This window comes from Anabrus simplex, chromosome 6, assembly GCF_040414725.1.
Source record: "Anabrus simplex isolate iqAnaSimp1 chromosome 6, ASM4041472v1, whole genome shotgun sequence".
Classification (NCBI taxonomy): domain Eukaryota; kingdom Metazoa; phylum Arthropoda; class Insecta; order Orthoptera; family Tettigoniidae; genus Anabrus; species Anabrus simplex.
Genome location: NC_090270.1, coordinates 182,808,038 through 182,820,237, shown reverse-complemented (window position 1 = coordinate 182,820,237; position 12,200 = coordinate 182,808,038).

Genomic DNA, 12,200 nt, shown 5'->3' with positions numbered 1-12,200 from the left:
ACACACACACACACAGAGAGAGAGAGAGAGAGAGAGAGAGAGAGAGAGGGTGATCGCACTGAACATTATTTCGAAGCTCCACATTAGGACAGTTGTTAAAAAACTACTATTGTTAGACTGTTCCATTACCATCATGCGGTACTGCACTGGCGTTATAAGAGGGTTAGACTCGATTTTAAAAAGTTATAGGGAGTATTTATGCAAAAGATTTACATTTTCTAGTTTTTCGTTTCATTATTAAAGCAGAACGACTGGTGCAGGAATTTAATGTCCAGCACTTGTTTCCGGAGTCAGACGATGAACCGTCATTACACATTTTGCTTAATCACTATTCCCTGGTCTATTTGGTCTTTACCAGCAATTAGAGTTGTGGCCCAGGGGCAACTGATGGTCGTTACGCCTGCAATATGACAATCCTTTATGGGTGATACTGACCCGCGATACGCCATTGAGGCTGAGAATCCTTTGATATATTTTACTGTATATTATCAAAATAAATACTGTTATCGACCTGAAGTGACTAAGGATTTCCCACCGGAGTTCCAAGTTGTTATACTGTATTTTACCTTTGAAGGCGCAACGGCCAATTATTAATTGGCAAGTGGAAATGACCTGCAACAAGAGTTGCATATTATTCTGCAGTACGAAGCAAGAGACAATCCGACCTCTTGGCTGAATAGTGAGTGTTGAGGCCATCAGTTCAGAAGATCCCGGGTTCGATTACTGGTCGGGTCGGGGATTTTAATCGCTTATAGCTTGGGGACTGGGTGTTTATACGTTTGTTCCAACACTGTACTCTTCATATTCAGACCACACTGACAATCACTACAGAAACACGCAATAGCGACTACATCCTCCACATACGATTGGCGTTAGAAAGGGCATCCTGCCTTAAAACAGGGCCAAGTTCTCATAGTGCGCATCCGCAACCCCACAGGTGTGGGAAAAAGCGGTAGGAGGAGGAGAAGAAGAAGAAGGAGAAGAACTCTTGAGAAATTTGTGCTACAGGCTAGTGTCCACCTACGTAACAAGCGATAGTTAACTACAGGTAGAACCAAACCAAGCCCTTGAGTGTCGCAGACTTCAAGGAACTTCGACGTACTGACCGGCGGCGGCAGGACTGGGTGTCGTGAATTCAACATGAAGAATCAAACGGACCGGTAGTGCCATTTTAATACACCGGGATCGCTAATATTCGAAGCAGGCAACTCCTCAGTTATTCTCAGGAAGTTGAGTAAATTCAGGCACTTAAAGTAGTGACAGAAACGAGGACTGGAATAGGAGAGCAGTTTGCTACACTTACTGGTCCAGTGCTGATCAAGTGGCGACTGAAAGAAGTTTATTTTTCTGCGTATGTACACATTAGCCTGTTGGATTGTTAAATCCGTAAGATGGGCAACTATATGCATAGAAGAAAGCAATCCAAAATGTTTAAATCTCTGCCCCCGGTGAATAAATTGATAAATCATAAAATGAACTTATTTGGTTAAACACATAATCAGATATCTCAAAATGCAGAAATGTGCTTATACACATTCTCTATATGCGACAAGGCGATGGGTCACTGCGTACCTGCTATTGCACGAATGTGGAGAATGTGTGGGAGAATAAATTGGTGTAGATATATCATTTTTGCTAATGTGACTTATCAGCTTATTCACAGGGGTCAGACAAATATGAGCAGAAGCATTGCATATATTCTGTCATTAATATGCGTTCCTTTAAATATTTTACAAGCTGGAAACCATTTGTAATATCTGCGACTCAGTCCAGGGTACTTTAACACACAAGAAACTCCTTTCTCTCCCTAATCATATATATGTGATTGTGCAACGAATTCAGTGTTTTATAATTCTTAATGTTTGCCAGTTGTTACTTATAATAATCAGAAATTTTTCAACCAAGTGATCTGCGGCTCATTACTTTCAGACTTTTGAAAGTAACTTTCTGTCCTTTTATTACAGTATTTTGTGGAATAGTCGTTGTAAATGCATCTAAGTGTTATCATGAAGTCAAAACAATATGCAACTACATCCCTGTAGAACTGTTCTTGAGAATATGTCTTTTCGAATACTTGATGACATGATTTTCCTGCTGTTCTTATGGTTCTTCGTGGTTTCTTCACTTCCATCAAATACTTGAGGTACTCTTATAAACCAGCAGCTCAATGATTCCTATTCAAGTTCGACGAAAATGGGTCCTTTTTCTTTGATGTTACATTTAGTACACTTGGATACAAATTTCCTTCTATTTCAAAGAAAAGGCTTGCATCAAATATACAACTAGGATATTTATTCACTACTACTTTTATCCGATATTGATCCTGTTTGACTGCCACTGGGTGGCAGATTACTGCAATTAGTTTCAGAAATACTAAATTCGTCCATCTTCAGAACTTTATTTTCGGTATTCCATTCGTTTCCACCATCTATAATTTTAACAGTACTATATTCACGATCATATCAGCATCATTACACTCCAACTTTGGCAACTTAACGTACACATCTACGTTCTCTGACACTTGTTTTGTACATCTAAATTGCCTTTCATTGCTTGTTTGCACATTCTATTTCAACAACTTTGCAACATTATAGACGATTGTAGAATCTTCTGGAACATTCAAGATTATTCTAGAATATTCCGGATCATTGTAGGCCACTTCGATCATTCTGGATAACAATTGAGAAATATAAAAATTTCTAGCGAAACTAGACAATTCAGGAACATTGTACAGAACACTTCTTTCTTTTTGCTATTTGCTTTACGTCGCACCGACACAGATAGGTCTTATGGCGACGATGGCGTAGGAAAGGCCTAGGAATGAGAAGGAAGTGGCCGTGGCCTTAATTAAGGTACAGCCCCAGCATTTGCCTGGTGTTAAAATGGGAAAACACGTAAAACCATCTTCAGGGATGCTGACAGTGGGGTTCTAACCCACTATCTCCCGGATTCAAGCTCACAGCTGCACGCTCCTAACCGCACGACCAACTCGCCCGGTCAGAACAGTTCATCCTCTCATATGTTACGTAGCCAGATTGTTTAGAATTATTCTTTTTGATAAAGGAAACCAATAAAATTATTAGTAGGTAATTATTATTTGAAAAATGTGTCATTTCATTGACAAATAATTGCGTTATTTTTGAATGGCATTATCAAACAATTGAATTCCGTCACCTGCAATGTAATGTACATATTAATTCATTTATGTTTTTAAAACTATTACTGGGATTACCTTGAAATGCATTTCCACTTAATGCATTATACGTTAATTGTAATCTGAACTTCCATTACTTTTTAATGTATTCCTGCCCAGCACTATGACAGCGCGGATTACCGAGCACCCGGTTTAAACAAGAGGTAGTTCGTTGCATGGCTAAGTGCAATACCATTTTAAAGCGTAATACCAACCTACGTGGTTACTAAATAATATTTCTAGTTGCGAAAATTCTTACGTCATGCATAATTTGTTGTTACGTTTTTCAGTATGAGTGAACAAACATTCCGTATAATTCTCGGTTCGTTCTGCACTCCCCTGCTTTTACATCCCATATCTTAAAATAATTTAGTACTGAATCTATTTTATCCTAGATAACCAAGTTTCTTTTTGATCTTACCACAGACGTCGGTCCATGTGTATTGTTACAACGAAAGTGCTCACTCATTACAGACTCCTTACTGCTATTGCTCGTACGTCTTTGTACTAGCAACCACTCTTGCTATTTTAATACTTCAACAGTTCAGTTCAATACTGTAGTGCAACAACTCGAAAGAAGTGCTCGTTCAGCGAGAGGATTTTAAGATTTCAGTTGGTCAAATGAAATTAAACATTAATGCTTATTTTAAAGATGTTTTACCATGATTAATCAATGTGCAAAGTCATACATGAGGCCACTTTCTCGTATGTACTTGTAAACTGCGTTGCCTCGCAACATCTTTGTTTGGCTTAACACTCGTGTGCCGTTGAATTTATTCCAGGTTATGCATCAAATATATCAATTATTGTTATTAAATATTATAATAACGTGAGCTTGCTGGCTACTAGTTTGTGTATCACCATAATAATATTATTGGTGTTACGTCCCTTTAACTACTTTTTCAGTTTTTGGAGATGTCAACGTGCTGGAATTACGTTTAGCAGGATTTCTTTCACGTTCCAGTAAATCTACCACACGATACTGACATATTTGACCACCTTAAAATACTATCAGACGAGTTCGAACCCGCCAAAGTGAGCTCAGAAAGCCAGTGCTCTACCAGCCACTTGTATATAAGCAGGATTTATATGTACTAATAATTATTGAAATATGTACATATTGAAATATGGAATTATATATGGACTTACACTTATAACATTAATTTCTATTTAATATCAAAGTTCAAATAAGCTAAACAAAGTAGATTTACATGCAACATAATGTTGCACTTCTCATTTTAATATATTTGAAGAACATACAATCTTTAATTCTCTGTTACCAAAACAATGGATTACAAAATGTTGTTTTAAGTGCTGGAAAATGAATTTTCTACTATTATCTCTAAGGACAGATTTATGTTGACTGAAACTGCGTTCAACATCGGAAGAGGTAATGGGGGCATAATTCAGCTTCACAATATCTGCTGGTGTTAAATCCAATGTTAATTTTACACTTAAATCTCCACACAGCATTGCAGTAACCTTTGTTATTTCTTCATATCCGGGGTTCTTTGAAAGTACAGTGGCCATCTTCATGTTTGCTACATCTGCAACTTTACCTGTACCACGATTTAGTTGCTCCACAGTTTTATTCACAATTTCACAACCTTCAGAAAGTGAGAGATGCGAGTTTTGGAGCCTTTTCAGTGTTTTTGTGATGCATTAAAATTATGCTGAATGTAACATAAGACATTTCTCACACTTGTATCGCAGACAACTGTTTTCGCGGCTTCGATTGAGGCTGTATCTTCAGAGTCCATGACATGCAGACCGTTCTTAATGCAGTCTATATGTTCAACATAATATTCAACCGCTTGCAGCCATGTACCCCACCTAGTTAGAATCGGCTTCGGTGGCAACGGAATCTCTGGGTACATTTCTTTCAATAGGTGAACTCTTCTGTGGGCTTTGAGAAAAAAAAAATTCACTGAGGAAATCAATAAATCTACTTTGGGGTAATTGCCTCTTACCACTTCTGCCACAAATGAAAGGCATGTGCTACACATGTTAAATGAGTCATCTTAGGATATACAACACATCATGCTTCTCCGGCTTTTATCATATAAGGTGTAACACTTTATTATACTTAACGCCCTGTGGCCGGAGGATACCCATAGCCTCATTGAACAGTTTTGCTATAGTTTTATTATCGCACTTTTCTAGAACATCACAGTGTAAGAGAATCCGTTTACAATAATCTTCGCTTAACAAACCAATGATTACGTTGCCAATTAGCCTGCCTTCTTTGTCTGTTGTCTCATCAGTGGAAATCCAAACTGGACCGTCTTTAATTTCTTGCCTTATCTTCCGAACAGTTTCATCGTATATGGCTGAACAGTACGTTTTTCTGATCGTTGACTCATCCGGGATGGATCGTTTAGTATATTTCTCGAGGAATTCCCTGAAGCACTGTTTATTCAGTTTGAAGAGAAGTATGTCAGCAGAGATGAGAGCACGACAGAGATCGGTGTTGAACTCGGACGATACACTGGAAGTTGCTGGTTGTGTGAGAAACAACTGTCTCTGCTTGGAATTTCGTTGTTTGTTAGTCTGGTGTTTACTGGTTGAAACGTGCTGTTGCACAAGGAACCTTTGAGTAGATGTCACTGTACAATGACACAAATTACAAAATAATATCTTACTGTCAGCTGATAAACCATCTTTAAATTCTGATACGTAACTTTTCAGTTTTAAACTGGTTAACTGAGCTGCTTTATGCATATTTTAACAACGTTAATGTATTCAATGAATATCAATATACAACTGCACACACTGAACGTACAAGAACACTATGAACCGTTTCACTTCTAATTCAAACTGTGAATGACTGGTAGTGAACTAGATGGAGTTACGAAGCAATCGGAGGGAATGCCCGAATTACGAACTAATCCGGAAACCACTAGCACATCGTCGATTAATGAGATTTCCCTAGTTAAGAAATTATGGCACAGACACAGTCGATGTTATGTAATGCAGCTTCTCAGTGCTGTAAGTGTGATTCAGATAGTCACGGTACTGACCGGCTGATCTCCACCACTTCCGGGCTCAACCTTTCTCTTTCTTCGCACCGTTTATTAGCTTATTTTATCAGCCCAGACGTAGACAGGCATGATAATGACCTGCACACCAGTTAAAATATTAATTTTTCGAATATAGATTTTTAATTCATTTCTCCATTATCGAGAGGACTGCTGATTTAATATAATTTAATACTTTTTAGCCGAAATATGGACTATATTGATTTTAATGACGAAGAATATGGAACATATGTGCTAAACTACAAAATATGGAAATTTTCAACTCCACACGTCATAATTTGTAAAGATAATGCTAAATATAATTAATTTTAACTTCCTAAAGAGATATGTATTTACATATAAATCCGTTCCCTGTATATAACTAAGCTTGCATTTTATTCGAATCTCACTGTCGGCAGCCTTGAACACGATTTTCCATATTCTCACTTACACACAAGCCGATACAGTGGATCTGCCTTAGTGAGGACTAGAGCTAATGCTTTCATATAATAATAATAATAATAATAATAATAATAATAATAATAATAATAATAATAATAATAATAATAATAATATGCTTCAGCATTGATAATAATAACCTCTTTCGCTTGAGAAACAAGAGGGAGTACAGGAAAACGTGTGTGATCTCCTGATAGATTGGTAGACGACAGCGATTAGTATAGGCAGCTATTTGTGGCAGAGATCCATCACAAGCAACGTTTTGAACGAAATAAAAAATCTGCTGTATAAGTTGGATGAGGTCATGGGAGCTCCGAGCACAGATGCTGCCATATAGCATTTTCTCATGTAATAAACTACGGCATGGTACTTTTTTTATAGAGGGAGTAACATACGAAAAGGATATCAAAATGAACATACATCTACAGTGTGTATACAGTGTGTCCAGAAGCTGCCGTATAAGAAGACCAGTACGTGAATTCCTAGAGAATTCTAAATCAACTTATCTCGGTTAAAATTTTGCCAATTATTTTGATGCGTCAGAATTGGCTTTTGAATTTGACCATCTGGCAATATTGTATCGGAAGGGTGGTACTCTTGCTACAGTAGGAAAAGAGCAGTCGGTGTGCTGCTTTGTTGGCCGAGTGTAAGAGGTTATATCGGTATTTTAATTTGGAAGCTTTCCCACTTACATATAGAGAGAAAAGTAGAGGGCCCAGTACAATTCCTTGTAATACGCCGATGTCAAGTGAGCAACAGCTTGAGTATAATTTAGTTTAAGTACGTGTTATACTAGATTTTCCTACTTTAGGCTTTCTATTTTAATATACTGTATATTATTACTTAAATTTGATATTTTTGTATGATAAGTTTGTATTACTAATATCACTAGGTTATATATTTTTTATCAATACCTTCTTCGTTTTGTTGTTATTCCTTGAATTAATTAAGTGTAACTATTATTAGTGATAGTTCATTGTATGATTTCCTTATTATTTCCTTATTATACATGACATGTATATCCCAAATATTCACGAACCAAGTCACATCACAAGTACCGTAAAACTTTAATATAAATGTACAATGCAGAAATTTCGATATGCCCATTTTTGAAGTAATTATTCAGTATCAGTTGGTTTTCAGGGTTTTTAGACATTTCCTCACACTCTTAGAAAGTGTATAAGTATTTGGAAAAACTACAATACGAATGAGACTTTGTACATTTATATGGAAATGTTACCGTAAAACATAATTTTTGCCGGTTTCAGTTTTTAAAATTGCAAGTTGTGAAACAGTTGTACTGGGGCATAGGAAGAATCAAAGCACTAGAGGTTCGAAGTTAGTTAACTCATTGAACACATCTTGAAAGGGAATCGACACTAAACGGCTCTCTGCGACTGAATACTGTATCGAAGACCTAATGAACGACACAAACAGAAGAGAAGAAGCCAGAAGAGATCTTTGGAACATAGGGAGGGTATTAAGTACAGGCCTGGATCCTTTTGATGAAGAACAGTACATTGTAATAAAATAGTATATCCAACGCAAAAATTTTACACCTGAAAATGCCATTTATTTTCATTGCATAGGTACCTTTTTCAAAAACTGTGAATAATAAAGTAGTGATTCTTTCACTAAAATTCCCTTGTGTATATCGTGTTATCATAAGAGTAAATGGAAAACTCTTGTGTGTAAGTCGAGATAATTTTGACTTCTCATATTTTTTAATTAATTGAAATCATTTTTAAATTTTACTTGTAGGCCTGCGATATATTTAAAAGTACCTTGCAGCAATGTTTATATATAGATGAAGGTTACACATGAAACGTTATTTCTATATTTGATAAGCAGTTTATGAGAAAAGGGGAACAGTTATGAGTCACAGGGGATTTAAAAAATAAGAATGCCTTACAACTTTAAAGTAGTGATCGATATGCTTATAATAATATAATGTTACTGGGATTTACGTCCCACCAATTACATTTTTACGGTTTTGGGAGACGCCGAGGTGCCGGAATTTTGTCCCGCAGGAGTTCTTTTACGTGCCAGTAAATATACCGACACTAGGCTGACGTATTTGAGCACCTTCAAATACCACCGGACTGAGTCAGGATCGTACCTGCCAAGTTGGGGTCAGAAGGCCAGCACTTCAACCGTCTGAGCCACTCAGCCCGGCTCGATATTCTTCAAAACTTACTATGATTAGAGTATTTCTTTCTTAACATTCATCGTAATAAACTTCAGTAAATTATCTTGAAAACGACCCCTTAATTCTCCTTCGCTTACCATCCCACGGAATACCCAGATCAATAATGCAGTGGTCACTGGCTAAGATGGTTCATAACGTGTATCTTTAAAATTAGCAGATTCCTGAAAGAATGGGAAGAACAGTCTCATTCTCGTTCAGAGGGGTAAAGGAGCATTCTTATCATAGGATCCAATGTTTATTTAGAGCGTCATCGATTAACATCGTAAAATGGGGTTGCATGTTCAGTATCCTATTAAGATGTAGTATATCCGTCCATATTACACAACATTGTGGTTAGAACATTATATTATCAGAGTTCTTTGAGATTATACTTTTCTATTTCACCCTGGGATGAACATCCTATTCTTCCCACTTCTCCTCCCCTATTGTGTGTTACGGGTTGCATTATACCTCATCACCATCTTGTGTGTTGCGGACAGCATCATGTTTAGTATATTCCCGGTACACAAATATTCATAAAATAAAAAATAAAAAACCTTGAAAGACTAGGCACTGGGTCCTCCATGGGCACTGATAACTTGTTCCATGCGTGATGGCATCGACGCGTATAAGGCGCAAATTGCGTCCTGGGGTATAGCCATCCATGCTGCATTCACCTGGTTCCACAGTTCATCTTTGGCGGTTGCCATTGAGTCACAGCGCTGCACCTGTCGTTTCACCATATCCCACACATTTTCGATTAGCGACAAGTCCGGTTATCGGGTGGGCAAGGGCAACAGTCTGACATCCTGTAACAACAAGAAGGCAACATGTGGCCGCGCATTGTCCTGCTGAAATATGGCGTCTGGGGTGTCGTGCAGAAAGGGTATGGCTGCGGGTCGCAGAATGACATTCACGTAGGTGAAACTTGTCACAGTGCCCTGGACACGCAGCAACTGTGATTTATGGTTGTTCCCAACAGCACCCCACACCATAAGGCCTTGAGCTGGCGCTGTATCTTGTGCGAATGCAGTCAATGTGATGCCTCTCCCCCTGTCGGCGGCGAACCAAAATGCGGCCATCATTTTCAAACAAACAGAACCTGGATTCGTCCGAAAACACTATCTGCTGCCATTCCTGTCTCCAGTGAAATGGCGTATGGCTTTAAGTGCCGGGAGTGTCCGTGGACATCTTCGGTTCGCCAGGTGCAGGTCTTTTGAATTGACTCCCGTAGGCGACCTGCGCGTCGTGATGAGGATGAAATGATGATGAAGACGACACGTACACCCAGACCCGTGCCAGCGAAATTAACCAATGATGGTTAAAATTCTCGACCCTGCCGGGAATCGAACCTGGGACCCTTGTGACCAAAGGCCAGCACGCTAACCATTTAGCCATGGAGACGGACCTTGTCCCCAGTGACGTCATTCCATACACCACTGTAATCTAGCATGTTCATGTACATTAGTCAAAGGTAGGCGGAGAAGTGGAGGACGCGCCGGTAACCCAGACCATAATAAACGGCGACGGACTGTCACTCATGATAGTGTACGATGTGTTACACTGTTCCACTGTTGCGCCAGAGCCGAGGAGAACGCATATCTGTCCTGCAATGCCATTCGGATGATATATCGATCTACTCGGGGGTTGGTGTGGGTGGTGTTCTACGGCCTTCTGTAAACCACTCTGCACACACCCGTTCTACTGCCGACACACTTGGTCTCACACGAGCAGAAATTCCTCGGATGGATGCATCACGTTCTCTCATGCCAATAATGTACCCTCTTTCAAACTCACTCATTTGACGGTACTGTTCTCGCGTACATCTGCGAAGCATCCTGCACGTCTGCTCAAGGCACACTGATCCATTACCTTAGGTTTATAGCGACAACGGGAGCTGCGGGTACATTTTACCAGTCGGTGGTGGTGCGGAGAGATATCGACGTGGACCTTGAACCTGAGGGCCGACATGATTCAAATGCTAATCATTTCTTCAGAACATACAAGTGCACATGTCCTGTGAATATGGACTTCCTATCTCTAGCCTTTCAAGGTGTTGTTGTTTCTAAGAATATGAGTGTATTTTAAGCCCAGCGCGTCCGTTACAGGACTCGCCTCTTCATCCCTGTCATCTCCTGTAATCTTCAGTGTCTACACATATCAGTCCTCGTCTACGTACACATTGGAGGAGTGTACCTTTCCCTGCTGCCTGTATCTGGTGTATATATACACATTAAAACTTATTAAGAGATATTCTAAAACGAGCTTCATTACTATGGCAATGTTAAAGCCCTACCCTTCCAAGAAGAGGAGGTTCCAAATCGAAATGGAGGAAACCTTTTCTGTTATGAATATAAAGAAACTATGAAGTGTCCGATGGAATATTAGTAATTTAACATCCAGCAGCCCCGTTCGGATTATTTGTTTTTAATCGTTACGTTGCATATCTATTTACCTACATTTCACACTACTAACTATTTAAAACAAATTCATGTGTGAAAGACAGCAGCCTACAAAGCCTTTATTCATATAAATAAAGTTGACTATCATACAAATAATTTTTTGTTTGTACTTGAAATAACCGTTCAACGTATTAGGTGGTGATCAGCAGATATGGTACATATTGGATAGATGTTAAATACAGAACAAAAATGGTCAATCGCAAGCCAGTGGGATCCGAACCCACAACCTCCTGATTTCACGTCGGTTACTCTATCTAATTGAGCTATGGTGACCTAGGTCGTATTTGTTCTGGTGAAAAGTATCTACTGTAGATCACACTGAATAGTGCACGCAAGTCGCACGTTGTGGGACAAATGAAATTCAAATATTCATTTTGAGTTATTTTTGAAATATGAAAACAATGTATAAAAATTAAACTTACAAAAGTTGAACACTAAAATATGACCGAGGCGTAGCAAGTAATCTGCATTAATGCTTACAAATATATATTTTGAAGTAGTAAAGATTAATTTTTTCACCAGACGAATTCAAAATGCGTTTATTTTGACAAAAAACCCCGGATATAATCCCCCTTAAACAAGTATTTTCCCAATAAATTTACATAGGTATTATGATTGTTGTCCTTCCTTCGAATACTCTCTTTGGGAATACAAAATAAAATCTCTGCCAACATTCCCACAGAAGAGATACGAGGGAATGCACGACTTCCATTTAATATTCAGAAGCCCAACTTCCTTCAAGTTGCCTGGCGATACGAGAATGTGCTAAGTGAAGCGTGTAGGAATAATGTAGGAGGGGTTTTGTAGCCGTCCACACACATCAGTTCTAGTTTAGAGGTTCTCTTGAAAACATAGGATATTCGATTCGTGAGTAAATGAAA